General features: G+C 49.2%; 1 protein-coding gene across 2 annotated transcripts in view; it reads left to right on the top strand.

The window, feature by feature from the left end:
• The window catches only part of TBC1D14 (TBC1 domain family member 14), a 93,151-nt gene that overhangs the window by 52,869 nt on the left and 29,978 nt on the right, over positions 1-10,304 (top strand). The gene's annotated exons all lie outside the window — the stretch shown is intronic.

Below are 10,304 nucleotides of genomic sequence, written 5' to 3' on the forward strand. Positions count from 1 at the left end.
TGAGTGCACACCCGTTGTGTTTGGGGCCGTGTAACTTGGATTGTCTTGGATGGCCTTCTCGAATTTCTGGTCAGCTCTTAGAGCTTAAAGAGAGAATCCCAGAAGAAAGCAAATTCAGTACAGCTGAGAGTGATCTTCGTTTTCCTCACCTGGGTTCTGAGAGGTCTGGGGTACTCAGAAAATCACAGATTGCAGAAAGGATAGCTCTGGGTGGTCGGTGCAAAGAACTGCGAGGTAAATTCTGAAATAACAGCAGGAAAACCACCTTTATTTTCATCATCCCTTCTGTCTTTGGGAAATGGCTTTAAACCAGTTTACAAAAGTAAATAGAAGTCTGCCTTAAGCATTATACTCTTTTAAGATCTAACTATATATGAGATCAGACTGACAAAGTAACTTGGAAGATTAGATGGGAAGCTTAGAGGGCAGTGAGTTTATGTCAGTGGAGGAGGAACAACTCGGAACAGGAGGGTGAGAACGGTTGCACAACTCGAAGAATGTCATCACCGTCACCGAATCGTACGTGTAGAGACTTGAATTGTGTATATTTTTGCTGTGTATATTCTCAACAACAACTACAAAAAGGTAAATAAGTAGAGCAGGTCCCAGTTCCAGGTGAGATGGAGCAGGCACGCTTCAGCCTGTCTCTCCAAGGAATGCAGCTGTACAACCGCAACCGAGTGCACGGAGCGGCGACCTGAGGACTCTGACGAGGAGTAGCAGGCAGATGGGGGAAGAAGACCAGAATTCGCAGTGCAGCTGAACTCGTGTTGAGTTACCACTTTTCCCCTCTGGTATCACCCAGCCTGAGCTCAGGGCAGCCCCAGACCTGGAAATGGCGAGCACCGGGAGGGGCCCTCTAGGTCTGATTTGAGGAGCAGGAGAGGGATCTCCTAACACTCAGAGTTTTTTCTTTCTCTGTTCTTTTGTACCCCAGCCCCACGCAGTCTCCTGGCAGTGGCAGCAGTGGGGGCTGCCAGGAGCCCACAGCTCTCAGGAAGGGGTGCTGATTGGAGGAGCTGTGTTACCCCAATCTTTATTCTCTTTCCTCCTGACACTTGTGGACACAGTTGTGGGAAGTATGTGGCTACAGAACCAGAAAAGGGGAGACCCAGGGAAGCAGGAAGTATCAGGGAGATTATGGAGAGGAGGACCCTGGGAAAGTGACCCCTTAATGAACTCCTGTGGATGCATGGATCTAAATGGCATACTATTCAGTCCCTAGCTGAATGTTAGGATAGAATGCCACACAAATCCTGGTGGTACATATCCGAAAACTACTGGCAAGGCTTTGAAAACTGACCTTGGGACCACACCTCCTGGAAAACTGATTGGAACTTGTGGCTGGAATCCAATCAGGTCAGTTGCTTTACTCCAGCAAAGATATGAACATTCTCCATAGGGTTTAGACAAGACCCAGAGACATAACACAATATTCAAAATATCTAGAATGCAATCCATAATTACTTGATTGACATATGAAAGACCAGGAAAATCTGGATTTGCATGGGAAAAGACAGCAGATCTCAGTGCTGGTGTAACATAGATGCTGGAACCATCCAACAAGACTGTAATGCAGTCATTGTAGGAATGCTCCAACAAGGAAGGGTAAACACTGTTGAGATGGAAAGACAAAGTATCAGCAAAGAAGTAAACGTGAAGAAATAAATGGAAATTTTATAACTGAAAAATACAGTAACTGAAATTAAACTAACTGGATAGACTCAACCACAGAATGGGTGTGACAGAGTCAGTGAACTTGAAGATAGATTAGTAAGAAATTAGCTAATCTGAACAATAAGAGAAAAATTCCTTTAAAAAAAAGAACAGAGCCGTGGAGACATGCAGAGCCGCATTAGAAGGCTAGCATTTTTGTCACTGGAGTCACAGAAGGAGAGAAGAAAGAGTGCAATGCAGAAAAAATATCGGAGCAAACGGCATATGCCCAGAGGACTCCCATGCCCAGACACACAGATCAGAACCGAATTGGTGAGAATAAAGACAGTCCTGTTTTTAAAGCAGCCAGATAAACACAATGCATCACTCACTGGGGAACAACAGTCTGAATGACTGTGAATGTCTTATCAGAAACCATGGAGGCCAGAAGGAACTGGAGCATTTTTGAAGTGCCGAAAGAGAAGAATTGTCAACCCGGAATTCTGTATCCAGCAAAAGTACCCTTCAGGAATGAGGATGGAATAAAGATGAAGGAACACTAGGAGAATTTGAACAGACCTTGCTCCAAAAGAATTGCTAAAAGGAAGTGCTTCAGACAGAAGGGCTATCATACTAGAAGGAAACATGGAACAGCAGGAAGGAAGAGGAGCGGAAACAGTAAATAGCTGGATAAATGCAGTAGATTATTCTTCTCTTGTTGAGTTCTTGAAAACATGTTTGGCTGAAAGCTAAAGTTAGAATGTCTGGAGTTTTCTATGTATGTAGACATAATATATAAGACAGCTACAGTGTAGAGGAAAGGATATGGAGGTAACGCGTCTACATTCCACTTGAAGTGGTAAAATACTGCTGCTAAGTAGATTATGGAAAATTAAATATGTGTATTACACCAGCCTAGACCAACCACTAAACCGTACAAAGAGACAGTGAAAGCATAGGAGATAAAATGGAATTCTAAAAAGAGTTAAATAAAAACTCAAAAGAAGTTAGAAGAAATAGAGGAAGGAAAAATTAAGGAAACAGAAAACAAGATAATAGACCCAGTCTAAACATGTCAATAATTATGTTAAGTGTAAATGATTTGAACATACCAATTAAAAGACAGATTGTCAGAATGGATTTTAAAAAACGACAAGTATATTCTGTCTACAGGAAACTCACCTCAAATATAATGATATACGTAGTTTAAAAGTAAAAGATGGAAAAAGATATACCTTGAAAACGCTAATCAAAATTATGATGGAGTGGATACATTCATGTCAGACAAAGACTTAAGAGCAAAGAAAATTAGCGGCAATGACATGGAACATTCAATGGTGAAGGAGTCAGTTCACCAAGAAAATGTAACGATCCTAAATATGTATGCACCTGACAACAGTTGCAAAACACACAAGACAAAAACAGAGCTGAAAGGAGAAATGGACAGGTGCACGGTTGTCAGTGAGGATGTCAACACTGCTCTCTCAGCAGTGGGTGGAGCTGTAGACAGAACCAGAACGGCACCATCAACCAGCTGGATCTGTCCGACAGTCATAGAACACTTCACCCTCGAAAATACACATTTTTCAGTGCACGTGGGACATTCACCGAGATCAATCATAAGCTGGGTTATAAAAGAAACTTAAAAAATTTTAAAGAATTAAAATTATACAAAGTATGTTCTCTGACCACAATGGAATTAGACTAGAAAGTAGTGACAAAGATATCCAGAACATCTCTAAAAACTTGGAAATTAGACAGCCAAAACCAAACCTGTTGCCATCGAGTCGATTCCGACTCATAGTGACCCTACTGGACAGAGTAGAACTTCCCCCCCATAGGGTTTCCAAGGAGTGCCTGGTGGAGGCGAACTGCCGACCTTTAGGTCAGCAACTGAGCTCCTAACCATTGCACCACCAGTAAACAGCACACTTCTAAATAATTCATGGGGCAGTCACAAGAAAAATTAGAAAATATTTTGAACTGAACGAAAATACAACATACCAAGATACGTGTGACACAGCTCGAGCAGCGCTTAGCGGGAAATTCATAGCTTTAGTAGTAGCGTGAGAGTTAGAACCTCTAACTTTAGGGGTGATAATGTCCAGAATCACCCCACAGCTGATTCCTGTGAGGTGGAGGTCAGACATACCTGCACACTCCAACCTTTTCACCAGTTCCGACACCATCTGTCCTCCCTTCTGCTTCTCTGCTGGGTTTGATAACTTGTTGCAGGGGCCGGAAAGAACTCACAAACCATACTTAGAGTTAAGGGGTTTATTAAGGAACTCGTTGCAACTCGGGATCAGGATCAGGAAGCATGTCGGCAGTCTGGAAGGCCCCCCCCAGAAGGGGAGAGCACATCCCTCCCTTCCTCAGGGCAGGACAGCGCTCTCCGCCGTGCAAGCAAGTGACCTTCTCTCTGCAGCTGCACGTGGGGTCACCTGGGAGGGGTGTCTTTGAAGGAAAAGTAGGAAGGTTTTGGTTTTTTTTGTTTGGCGGGGGGAGGGAGGAGAGAGGAGTCTCCTCAGAGGGAACAGCATGGCCAAGTTAGGGAGGATTGAAAGAGCCTTGGTGACCCGTGGGTGGGAGGCTTGTAGTGTGGACTGTAGCTGGGCAGGGGGCGTGGGCTGGTGACGGGCTTGGTGCCCTGCTAAGGAGCACATTCAGCTGCTACTTCGGGTTACTTTTTGGCTTTGGTTTTATTTTTGTTGTTTTTACTTGCGAATACCATTTTTGGGCTATAAATGTTAACGGTTACAGGAAATTTATAAATCAGATATAATGTAATGAAAGCTAGCATCACCCATAATCCTGTCACCCAGAAAGCCAGTCTGACCGTACTGGATATTGTTCTCTGTACACCACTGAATCATGTCACTCGTCTACTAAAGAGTCCCTGGGTGGTGCCAGAGGTTATGCGCTCCACCGCTAGCTGAAAGATTGGCAGTTCGAACCCACCCCGAGGTGCCTCAGAAGACAGGCCTGGCGATCTGCTTCTGAAAGGTCACAGCTTTGAAAACCCCGCGGAGCTGTTCTAGTCTGCACACGTGGGGCCGCCATGAGTCGGAATCTACACGAGAAGGTAACTACCAACAACAGCTACTTCTACTTAAAATCTGCCAGTGGTTTCTTCTCACATTTGACTAAAATGCACGCTTTTGTCACCGCCTGACAAGGACCCCCTTCCGCACGATCTGACTGCTGCCCATCCAGCCACACGACTTTCTGTCCCTCGGGGTCCCGGCTGTCTCCGCTCAGGCCTCTGCGTTTGCTCTTCCTCCTGCCTGGAGCGCTCTGCCTGCAGCAACTCCTGTGAGCTGCTTGTCTCGGGGTGCCCCCTGAGCTCACCCCCAGCCACTCCACTGCGTGCCTCCCGGTGCCTCCCGCCCCGCTGTTCTCTGTCTCAGACTCTCCGCTGCGTGCCTCCCGGTGCCTCCCGCCCCGCTGTTCTCTGTCTCAGACTCTCCGCTGCGTGCCTCCCGGTGCCTCCCGCCCCGCTGTTCTCTGTCTCAGACTCTCCGCTGCGTGCCTCCCGGTGCCTCCCGCCCCGCTGTTCTCTGTCTCAGACTCTCCGCTGCGTGCCTCCCGGTGCCTCCCGCCCCGCTGTTCTCTGTCTCAGACTCTCCGCTGCGTGCCTCCCGGTGCCTCCCGCCCCGCTGTTCTCTGTCTCAGACTCTCCGCTGCGTGCCTCCCGGTGCCTCCCGCCCCGCTGTTCTCTGTCTCAGACTCTCCTGTGTATTGCTGGATGTACACCCACGGGGACGGGCGAGGCCCCGTCTGCCGGCCCGTTAGCGCCGAGACCTGGGCGGGGCCCGCCGTCAGTCGGGCGGTTCACTCCCCACTTTGCCAACAGGCTTCTCGCTTCTGCTGCCACGTGTGCGTTTCCTCAGGGCATCGCGCCTTCCTCCACCCTCTCCTCGTGACTTGCCGAGGCAGCGTGCTTCGGTCAGCTGTGCCGTGGTTCACGCACTGAAGGTCTCAGATGGGTTGCTGACAGTGCTGCTCAGCCACCTTTGTGTCCCCGGGAAGCCCGGTGGCCTGCAGTGGGCTGGGTTTGCCAGCGTCTGCTCCCATGCCGCCGTCCTGGCCGCAGAGGGCGGCGACGGCCGCGTAGTAGATGAAGCAGGTGAGCCCCACACCCTCTGTCATGGTGGACATGCACGGGGCCAGGGCTGAGCGCCGGTCACCGCAGACCATCGTCCCCCATAGAGTCAGGAGAGAAGTCTCTGACATGGACGGAGGTGGCTGGGAGTTCTGGTGTCAGGCTGAGATGGAGAGCGGCTCTGCAGACTTCTGTTGTTGCTTTGTTTCCCATTTCAGCCTTTGGTAAAAGTCAGTCTGTTGTCTCGTGGTACAGTGTGAACATAGCGAAGACTTTGTAAACGGTGTGCAGTTCTTGGATTTGCGATGGAAGCTCTATGGGCGAGGTGCCTTGAAGGCTGTAGCCTGCCAGAGAAGACAAGCAGTGTGTTTGGTGAACACAACTTAACGGGTACCTTGATTTGCCACCGTATTGATTCAGTGAGCGTGTGGACTCACGATCGTGAGTGCGTGCAGCACCAGGTGCTTGGCTGGGGGCCTGGCTGTTGGTAGGAGGCCTGCAGAGGCTGAGGACAGAGCTACATTGTGACTAGCTCCCTTCCAGCTGCAGGAATTGGTTCCAGACAGTCCACCACTAACCCCTCAGGCTGGGTCAGCGGCCTCCTTGGGGATCGTCTGAGCCTCAGAGGTTTCTCTCTGTCATAACCCTGACCACCAGGTGTAGCCGTTGTCTGTCTGTCTGATAGTCCGTGAGCTACTCGAGGGCAAGGGCCCGTTCATCTCCATTTCTAGAGCCGAGCACCATAAATTGTGGCTGGCCGGACAGATGGGTAGACAGATGGAGGCATGGGTGGGTGGATGAGTGGGTGGATGGATGGATGGGTAGATGGATGGAGGGATGGGTGGACGGATGGGTGGGTGGATGGATGGATGGGTGGATGGATGGGAGGTTGGATGGAGGGATGGGTGGGTGGATGGGTGGGTGGATGGATGGATGGGTGAGTGGGTTGATGGAGGGATGGGTGGGTGCATGGGTAGATGGAGGGATGGGTGAGTGGGTGGATGGAGGGATGGGTGGGTGCATGGGTAGATGGAGGGATGAGTGGGTGGATGGAGGGATGGGTGGGTGGATGGGTAGATGGATGAAATGAGTGGGTGGATGGAGGGATGGTGAGTGGATGGAATGGGGGGTGGGTGGAGGGATGGGTGGAAGGAAAGAAGGAAGAAACGAATAATAAATGATTTCATGTGAAAATAAAAAACCATTGCCGTCAAGTCGATTTCAACTCATGGCAACTCTGTGTCACAAAGTAGAACTGCTCCATAGGGTTGTCTTAGCTATGATCTTTGCACAAGCAGATCACCAGGCCTTTCTTTCCCTGTACCACAGGTGGCTTCAAACTGCCAACCTTGATGTTAGTAGTTGAGTGCAGTTGGTTTGTGCCACCCAGGGACCTGGGATTCGTGTAAAGGCACGTTTATTCCACAAATGCTTGGATGCCCACTGTGTGCCATGTACTTAACTCGGCGTTCCTCGGCGATCCTCAGTGTTCCTTTGCGGAGAGTGACAGCTGAAGTCTCCGCTTTCAGAGATTTTACAGTCACCGAGTCATTACAAGTTGTGATAAGTGCTGAGCAGGCAGACCTGATGCTGGGAGGAGGCTAACAGGCCTCGTCGAAGTTCCACTGGTCAGGGAGTGTGTCCGTGAGGACGGCATTTGAGAGGACATTGGAAGGAGGCTGTCACCTCACCTTCTTACAAGCTTCTGAAGCCCACGAAGAAAAACTTCAAACCTATAGGAGGGTTCAAAGAACAATGTCATGAACACCCATACAGTCTCCAGCTAGACTGAAAAGTTGTTGACCTTTTGCCATGTCCACTTTTTCTGTTTTTGGAAAATTGAACCATTTAGAAGACAGTTGCAGATATTGTGACGTCTCACCCCTCAGTAGTTGAGTGTGTATCCCGTAAGAGCAAAGACGGTCTCCTACAAAACCACGAAACTAGCATTGCACCTCTGGAAATGAACAGTAATTCCATAATCGCATCTGGTACTCAGACCGTACTCAAATTCTCCCCGTTGCGCCAGACTGCCCCTTTTGAGCCCAGATTACAGCCTTGGAAACCCTATAGGGCAGTTCTCCTCTGTCACGTGGAGTCACTGTGAGTCAGAAATCAACTAGACGGCACCTCACACACACAACCTTTTCTCATAACATTCACTTTTTTTTAAGAAAAAAGACCACGAGTCAGAGATTTATCTCATTGAGGAGAACAGGGAGATGGTAAAGCTGATTCCAAGAGCATTTGAGGAATTGAGTGTTTATAGGCATAAAACCCAAAAAGAGTTAGAACGGGATTGCTTGGTTAGATTTAAACAGACAAACTGGTGAGTGTCCTGCAGGGCAGTTAATCATCATCTTTGGGATTGTCTTTTCTGTGGGACATAAATCTACAAGTTAACATGTAACCTTGAAGTAGCTGGGCTTTAATCAAAAAATAAATACCACAGGCACATTCTCCTAGAGAATTCAGTAGTTGTTGGGCAGGCATGTTAAAAATGCCCAGGTATAAACTGAAAGGAAGCTTTCCTTCCACCCTCCACCCCTGCTTTTGCCTGATTTCCAAGTTTTGGATGATTTTTCTTAACAAGGACTTCTTCCCGAATCCTTCCAGCCAGAATCAACTCTCCTTTGTTGAGGAATTATTTGTATACCATAAAATCCACTCATTGTTCTGGGATTTTTTAGTAAATTTTTAGTAAATTTTACACCACTATCGCCACAATCCAGCGTTAGAGTATTTTCATCCCCTGAGAGAGTTCCCTTTTGCCTGTTTGGAGTGTGTCCCTGCTCCAGCCCCAGGCAAACGCTAATTTGCTTTCTGTCTCTAGAAATTTGCATTTTAAAGAAATTTCATATACATGGACTCACGCAACTTGCGTTTTGTGTCTGGTATCTCTCGCTTAGCACACCGTTTTTGGGGTTCGCCCATGGTATGGCACACAGGAGGAGTTTCTTCCTTTTCATTGCTGTTTGCCTGTTCACCAGTTGGTGGGTTTGGGGATCGTTTCCAGTTTTTGGCTATTATGAATAATGCTGCTGTGAATATTTGCATCTCGTGGGCATTTCTAATTCTCTTAAGTGTATATTCCTAGGCGTGCTGGGTCATACAGTCTGTGCCTGTGTAACTACATCAGAAACTGCCAGACTTTTCCAGAACTGCTGGTGCAGCTTCCACTCCTGCCAGCGATATATGACAGTTCCAGTCCCTCCACACCTTTGCTGTCACTTGTCACTGTTTGTCTTTTCAATTCTTGTCTGGTGGACTTTCTAGGCTTCTTCTGAATGAAGAAGCTCCTGCTGTGGTTTGGTAATTCTGCGTTCCAGAAGATCAGCCGGGGGAAGCTGTGCTCACAGCCCGGCGCCTGTGCATGCTGTCACAGGCCAAGCGCAGCGAGCCCCAGACCGAGTCTGGCCAGCCCTCGGACACTGGTCCACAGGTGACCCGGAACAATTTTGACCCTACACGGACTTAAACATTTTTAAGTTGAGATGTAATTTCCAAGCACTATATTGTTCGGTTAGTTTGGATGAAGGCCTATCCAGAGACCATTTCTAGCATTACAGGTTTTCATGCCCCTTCCCAGCCAACACCCCCCTCGCCAGAAGCAACCAGTAGTCTGATTTCTGTCAGGGGGTGTGTTTTGGTGTGTGCCCTGGCGTTTAATTAAAGCAATCTGAGCGTAGGAAACGGGTGAACCGCAGCAGAGTTTAAAGAAGAAAAGGGTGGTGCAAACAGTTAAGTGATGGGCTAGCTGAAAGGTTGGTGGTTGGAACCCACCCAGAAGGACCTCGGGAGACGGGGCTGGCGATCTGCTTCTGAAAGGTCACAGTCTTGAAAACCCTGTGGGGCAGTGCTACTCTGCACATACGGGGCTGCCATGAGTCTGAACTGACGCGAGAAGGCAACTAACCACCACCCCCCAGAGATGACCTGTGTTAATATTTCTGTGTAGTTCCTTTTGGTAAATATTTCTCAGTATCTTTTCACTTTACGGAATAGAACTTTGCTATGTGTTGCTTGGCATTTTGCTGTTTGCATCTGGCCGTGTGCATCCCCACTGTAACCAAGGCCCTAGTGTCCAAGGTTTAGACGGATGCCGGGTTTAGCAGTGGTTTGCGCATCCTTCCGCCGAATTCCCTTGTCTTCACTCGCACGCCTGGGCTCCTAAAGGTCTGTTCCTAGAAGTCGGAGTCACCAGGGCAGGGCTGGGGTCGGTGAGGGGGGAGGAAGGAGGCAAAGCCCTGTCCAGACCCTGCGCCCCTGGCCCGGAGGAAGCCTCTAAGTCTGTTTCCCTTTAGGACTGGACGGAGCTGCACCTGTCTGCAGGGGTCAGGGGACTGGGATCGTGGCTAAGCCCACCCAGGTGCGCGCATCTTTCGCCCGGTGCCTACGCGCCTGTTGAAAGGGGGCGCAGCTGCCCTCCACGCCCTCGGGCATCGCCACGACCCGCTGTGGACACCCTCGCGCCGGGGAAGCTGAGGTCTCCCTGCGCAAGTCCCCAGCCCCCCGCCCCGCCCGGCCGGTCAGGGTCTCAGCT

This window comes from Trichechus manatus, unplaced genomic scaffold (assembly GCF_000243295.1).
Source record: "Trichechus manatus latirostris isolate Lorelei unplaced genomic scaffold, TriManLat1.0 scaffold00111, whole genome shotgun sequence".
NCBI lineage: Eukaryota > Metazoa > Chordata > Mammalia > Sirenia > Trichechidae > Trichechus > Trichechus manatus.